Source organism: Pleurodeles waltl, chromosome 6 (assembly GCF_031143425.1).
Source record: "Pleurodeles waltl isolate 20211129_DDA chromosome 6, aPleWal1.hap1.20221129, whole genome shotgun sequence".
Lineage (NCBI taxonomy): Eukaryota > Metazoa > Chordata > Amphibia > Caudata > Salamandridae > Pleurodeles > Pleurodeles waltl.
In genome coordinates this window covers 974747108-974754170 of record NC_090445.1, presented here as the reverse complement: position 1 = coordinate 974754170, position 7063 = coordinate 974747108, and positions in this window count along the sequence as shown.

The following is a 7063-nucleotide window of genomic DNA, read 5'->3' as shown; positions in this document are numbered from 1 at the left end:
AGCAGCTTCCCGGAACATCTCTCCACCAGGACATCGTATGGAGGTTAGCTTGAACTTGTGACTTTCTCCCGGTCTAGTGTGATGAGATAACCACAGTTAGGGCTTTGTGCTTTTTGCCACTAAATTCATGGAATTTTTTTTAATTGCATGGCTCCCATTCTATCGATCGGATTTTTGTCATTTTGGTCATGTTTTATTTATTAACATTCACTCTGTTTTTCTAATTCAACATGGATTTTCCTTTTGTTTTCACATTATTACTGTTTAAAGTGTTGCACAAATACTTTACACATTGCCGCAAAGTTAAACCTGACTGCTCTGTTCCAAGCTACTAGAGGGTTGAGCACAGGTTAATTTGGGGTTTGCTTGTGACTCCACCCTGACAAGGATTGTGGTTACTGCTTGAGTAGAGTTTCATCCCCACTTCCCAACCAGTAACACAAATTCCTACAACAGTGATCACTGTTTAGGATATCTACTTGTGTTTGTGCAGTACCATACACTAATTCTGTGGGACACTACCAAGACAGATAAATCATTTAAGACTGTTTTGAGTTTAAACGTTCTTCTTGATTGGCTTCTTTTGTTTTTCCATACTTACTCTCATTGCCATAGGCTGTCTGTGACCATACCTGCAGGAATAGAATTTGAGTTGGCCAACTGGAAAGTTACAATGGGCTTGAGCTCAAACAGTTTTGTAAGGAAACGGGCTCCCTACTAAGAAAGGTACCAAAACGTTGGAGCTTCAGAAAGCTCTGAAGACCTGATGGGAGGTTTACCAGTCACTGACAGCAACAGAGTAGCAGGATGGAGAGGAGGATGTAGATGAACAGGATTGGGACCTGGATATCAACCCTGAAATACATCCTTCAGGAAAGGGGGATCACCCATATCCTAAATTGGAACTACCAGCCAGAGCAGTAAGCAGTGCATCCTCAAGTAAACTGTCCTCAGAGGAGATGACAGATAGGAAGGCAGAGAGGGAGTTTCAGCTGCAGATGGCCAAGCTAAAAACAGAGAAAGAAGTAGCACTGGAGGAAAGCAAACTGGCCATGGAGGAAAGGAGACTGGCCCATCAAAGTGGTCTCAGAGAGGTGGAACTTAAGGCAAAGTAAACAGATCCTAGCAGCAATTGAGGCAGTGCACATATAATGCCTGCAGGATACCAAAACGTTCACATCCCTAAAGATCTGGAGCCCAGTTATGTGGTGGTAGATGACATAGGCAAATGGGGTTTCTGCTGATGAGGTAACCCTGGGGGGAGACAAGATCCAAGAGGAGCACAGGAGTGGCATGTGGAAGCATATGCCCATAACGGGGAAGGACACTCTTTTCACGTTAGAGGATCAAACCCAGTATGCCTCCATTAAAGCCACACTTGGTGCTAAATTTGGGTTGACACCCTGAGAAATACCGTCAGAGGTTCAGGGACAGCCTCAAGCTCCCAAATCAGTCTTAGGTGCACTTCTTGGATTATGCCAGCAAGGCATTGAATGGCTGGGTAATGGGAGGCAAAGGTAATGATTACAATGGGCTATACAACTTGATTCTGAGGGAGTACATGCTCAATATTTGTGTTACAGAGCTGCACCTGCACCTAGTGGGCAGCAAGCTGACTGACCCCAGGAAGCGTGCTGAGGAGGTGGACCTCTGGGCAGTACCAGGTGTCCAAAAAGGCATCTGGTGTGACTCCCAAAAGGGTGGTTAGGTGTCCCTCCAGAAGAAGGGGGGGACTTGGAAATAAGGAGTTTAGAAAAGACCCCCAAAATAATTAACAAGAAAACAACAGTAACTAGTCCAAACCTGAGCCAAAGAAGAAAGGGTTCTTTGACGAGCAGTCAGGGAAATTTGCCCCAGTGAACTGAGTGCTACAAGTATGGGCGGACTCAGGTAGACACTAAATGTCCCAAGAGGACACAGCCCCTCACCAGTGGTCAGACACCTGGGTTGGTGAGTGTAGTGCTTCGGGAGGCAGTGGCCCCAGTTAGCTCGGGGGAGAGGACAGAGTCTACCTTAGTGTCCCTGGGGGATAAGGAGATGGTGCCCAATGTCTATATGCCTTCCAATACTTCTAAGTAAAGGCAGTGGATCACTATTAATGGACAATGGGTAGAGGCTTTTAGGGACACAGGAGCCAGCATGACTACTGTGAGATGTCAGCTGGTGTCCTCCATGAATATTGTGGGGTGTCAGCAGGTGTCCTCTGAGCAGGTCCTCCCAAATACATTCCACCAAGTCATACTCGCAGCCACAAACGTCACCTATCATTGATTCTGGTTTCCTTTGAGTGGGAGCGGGGGTCTCAGGTTAATTAAAAGTAGCTGTGAGACCTGCAATGCATATAGATTGTCTGTTGGGCAACAATCTTTAGCACATTATCTGGTAAGGGGTAGAGCTCAGGTCACACTTGGAGATATTAGGTCTGCCTTAATGGGTTGTATGACCACAAGGCCCATGGGTGCCCTGGAGTAAGGGCATGGGGTGTGGGAAACCAGCCACTCAAGTTCCCGCGGTCGAGGTTGATGGGGCACCTTCACCAGTCTTGTCCTCCACTTCTATTGGACCCGGGTCAAGACAGCCTCAAATGCAATCTGGAGGTGCTATCTGCCAGGCCAGTGGGAAATCAGGAAAAAAGCTCAAGTCTCCCCTGACTTCTTTACCTGTTGTTGGCACTCCCTTTAAGAGGGTGGTCATCAACATTGTTGGCCCTTTGGGTCTTAAACTGTGACTTTCAGATGAATTTCTCCATGTCACCCCTTGGATAACCAATAACTTCTTTGAAAATTTAAATCATGATCCCGTTGGTGGCTATTTAGTAAACTACACCCCCCCACAATTCTTTGTTTTACTAAAGGTAGCTATAGACTTTCAGGCTGGGCCATTATGACTAACCCATTACTATCAAATATATTTGTAGCACAGTTTGGTAATCAATTTAAAAACGTTATTAATTATTAACAATGTTATGCTATTAGTGTATGACTAAAGGAGCTGTCTCCCTGGCATCTGACCATATTATAAAGCACTCATCTAAGTTGAGTAAGTTAGGATGGGTGATTGAGTGCATGGGTTTTTGTCTCCACAGGACTACAGTCTCACATTTGTACCATGTTTTCATTTGCAGTGCCACTTTAAAGACCACACTTTCTGGCTTTTTTTATTGCTATGTCACGTTAGTCATCTCTATGCAAGTAAGGTAGAAGGCCCGGGTTTCACCAGCATGGAGCGGTGCTAACCTAGTTTAGGAGGTATCTTTTATCTCTACCCCTTTTAGCCCTGATGAATGTCCGAGACCGTATGTTAGGCCAGTTTATGGGCAGAAACATGTTGGCAGAAAAATAGATGTGAGGGTCGTAGTGCCCAAAAGCAATCTTATTAGAAAAATGGAGATGAGTGTCATAGTACCCAGAAACATCCCCATTGATTATTTTAACCCTCACTACTGTACCTAACAATAATGGAATACCCTATAGGGATCCCCTAATGTAATTTTAACTAGATCCCTGTAATTTTCCAGGAATTGTATTTTATCAAGAACTTCCTCATATTGATGAGGTTGATTCCGCCCTGGTAGTATTATCTTATCAGGGTGGGGGTGAAGAAGCCTATGATGAAGCATGCCACAATACATGGGAGGAACGTTTTGATGCTCCCACCTAGATGTATAAACATCTAGAAAGAGGAGTATCAGAGGAGCGGTCAGGACATGCAGTGGCAGATTTCTGAACACATTCAAAATAATGGGCTCAAAGAATCCTTCACAAAGATTTGAAATTCATTCCCTTGTGAGAACACCTCACTTGCACCATGGTTGACCAGTGTGAGGAAAGATGAAAGTGCAAAGTCCATTGTATAATTCAAATCTCATAAGTCGCCTCTGGGGAGAATGACATGCATAATAAAATTAAAAAATACAATTAGATGAAAAAAGAATGCAAAAGAAATAAAACTAACAGTTTGTTCATTCTTACAGGTACACACACACTTATCTTACACGAGTAAGTGAGCATTAATAGGTCTCAGAAACAGGCGTGAATCAGCTACCTTTGCACCAAATATTTCCTGTGGATATTTATGCGACGGTGTAAACAATGACTATATAGAATGTGCGCTGGTTGAAAAGGAGATGTTAAGAAGTTATTACTTTGTAGCATTACATTAGTGAATTGCTCCGTGTGGGATTTGCTTTTGTTTGGAAAGAAACGCAAAAACCTTTCCCCAATCCAAGCGCAGCTGCATTAGAGACATTAGTACAACCTGGAGAGAGAGTTTCACCCCCTTAAAGCCTGAAAACAGCAATCAACAGATAAAAAGGGAAAAGCAAACTTGTGGCACATTTTTAACAGTGCACATTGTACCAGGGTTACAGAACCAGAAGCCCCTAGTAGTCTTTCTTAAAATGCCTCATTTGCCCATTGTTTCTAATTCTTTAGGGGCACTAGCTTCCACTTTCGGATACATCTTGCTACAGCATTGCCATCCACATGCTAAGGCATCCAGCTGATGTGCAAGGTCATGTCCCTTGTGACACTCCATGCCTTTACCTCCGAATTTCCGGAGTACAGAGTTTGCATGCCAGGAGTGGACAGGAACACCGACGTTCTCTGAATCTTAGGACAAATGCAATGATCAGTGCCGTAACATAACATGATGAGGCCCCCTTGAAATGTTTTTCTGGTCCACGAGACTCCCACAGCACACCTTAGTTCGAATGGAAGCAGGGCCGAACAGAGCCCCCACTCATCTGCTGCGCAGGGGCTGCAAGGGCCCATGTTACGCCTCTTGCAATGCTACCTATGTCGGATGATTTGTAAGCCTTAGTGGAGTTCTGCTACACAGAACTCCGCGAAGTGCCAAAAAATCTCCACAGCGCTATGCAGAGTTCTTCGAGCTGCAGAGTTTGCGTAAGGCATGCTGTTCACACTCATTATCAGAGTGGAAGTGCCTCCTGCGCTGTAAGATCAGTGCGAACGGCATCAAGCGGAGCGCCAGCGGGCGCATACTTCTTTTTGCTGCTTGAGTAGATTTTCTACTCGAGCAGCAGCCTCCTCAACGCGAGCAGCAGCTCTATCATCACGAGCTGTCACAGCCTACCACTTGCATTCAGAAATCTCGCTTGCCAACTTAGCGATTTTTCTCACTCGTATAACTTCGCTGAGTTTTTCGGAACTCTGCACTTTGCAGGGAGTGGGGAAAATATTGCAAACGCCGCCCTCGGAGCTGAATTCTTCCCTCACCCCTTATGATTTGTAGGTATGTGGAACAGCAAAGTGCAGAAGTGTGTCAAAACAGCCTTGTTAACAGAACAACAGTCATCAACAGCCACGCATGGAGCCACACAAGTCCAGAAAAAATAAGCAGCAGGGGAACTATAAAACATACATTTTGGTTACAGGTTTGCTCATAACGGCCACCTTCCTGTGGATTTGCATCTTCATTATCATTGGATCGCCTTGAGCTAAACTTTACCTATTGCATGCTTTATTTAGGTCTCTTTAGGAAACGTCTCTAACTTTATTTTCTTTTGCCACAGAACTATTGTCCTCATTAAAACTCCTGACGTCATCTTCCCTGAGTCTACAATAGTGCATATTACTTCGTTTTAAATCTGTTAACTTCACAGACAAAGGAAACAGTGTTGTGGTATATTAACTTGCTATTTTGATGTATCTGCTTACAATAACATATTGTTTTTTTCTCATGCAGCTATAGGGTGGCCACGACCCGTGACTTTTCCATTCTTGAGATTGAACTCTTGTGCAGCCTTTGGTTTTCATCAGTGGTTGGATGAAACAGACCTAAAATAAGGTACAAACCTCGGTGGCTAAATGCAAAAATGACGGGGTCCCCTGCAGAATGTGGCGAGGGGCCCCTCACCCTACCACACATCACGAATAGGCCTTAGGCTGAATAGGGGATACATGAAGGGTGCTCACCCTCCCTCTCTCGCTGCAATGCCTGTGTTACACCCATGACAAGCCGTGCATATTCAGAACCCATCGACCCAATTCCGCTTGAAACTTTTGACTTGGTAGCTGGCCTCACTCTCTCAAGCACTGGGTTACAGGTCATGACAATTGTGATTTTTCTGACATTCTATCACCACTGTGCTTGCAAGATGAAGTGTTTTGACCTTGAAAACCAAAATATTACTTCCATGTAATTTGCTTAAAAAGATTTAGATTTAAACCAAAGTACAAATTTATGAATTCACCACTTCCTTTCTGAAGACTGCTTTTTTAAGGATTTACGCAGTAAAAAGAAGAACCACAACAACCTCTTTTTGGTCGAGTGTGCAATCGCTCTGGCGTGTTGTAATATATCTGGGAGCTTCTAAGCACGCCACCCGCATGCCCATCACTATCACTCGTTCATGGGCTTGCCTTTCAAAGATCCTTGGTTATCATTGGTAAATGCTTAAAGTTTGTCCCTCCTTGGAGCAGTTTTGTTACTGCCTTGGCCATTGACCTTGTCACGTGGATAATTGCACTTTTGCCGATAAGTTGCGAGCGAACTTCTTTTTCCTTTTGTGTCTCTCCTTTGCACTCATGCTCATGTCGGCTGTGGAGCTTTAAATCAGCTTGCTTATGTCAACTGTTTTACTTTTTCATTTTTAAGTTATGTGGCAAGAAAAGTCCAGTTAGGAATTTACAATGCTAATAGCTCTAACTCGAGCAAATGTGAGACCCATTGCATTGCAAATGCTTGTTTGATTTTAGAATCTAGATTTCTCTGCGATGGTGTACTTTTGAATTACAAACAAGGGCAAAGCATGTAAAACCTTCCACCACTGCTGCAGGAATGAGATGGGAAGCATTGGTTACTGAGCAACTAACTGCCCAATGCAATCAATAATCCCCACCGAACAGAAAACTAAACAGTATCTTCATGCCAAATTAGGGTCTTGATTGAGAGTTTGATGTGTGGTACTCCATCAGGGTGGCTGATGAATAACCTTTAGAATTTAGAAATGGCCTTCAGCTCAGCAGCCATCACGGTTCTTTCGATGTACAAAAGTTTGGTAGGCGGCTGCCATTGTTTTTTTCGGACGTTCACCAAACTT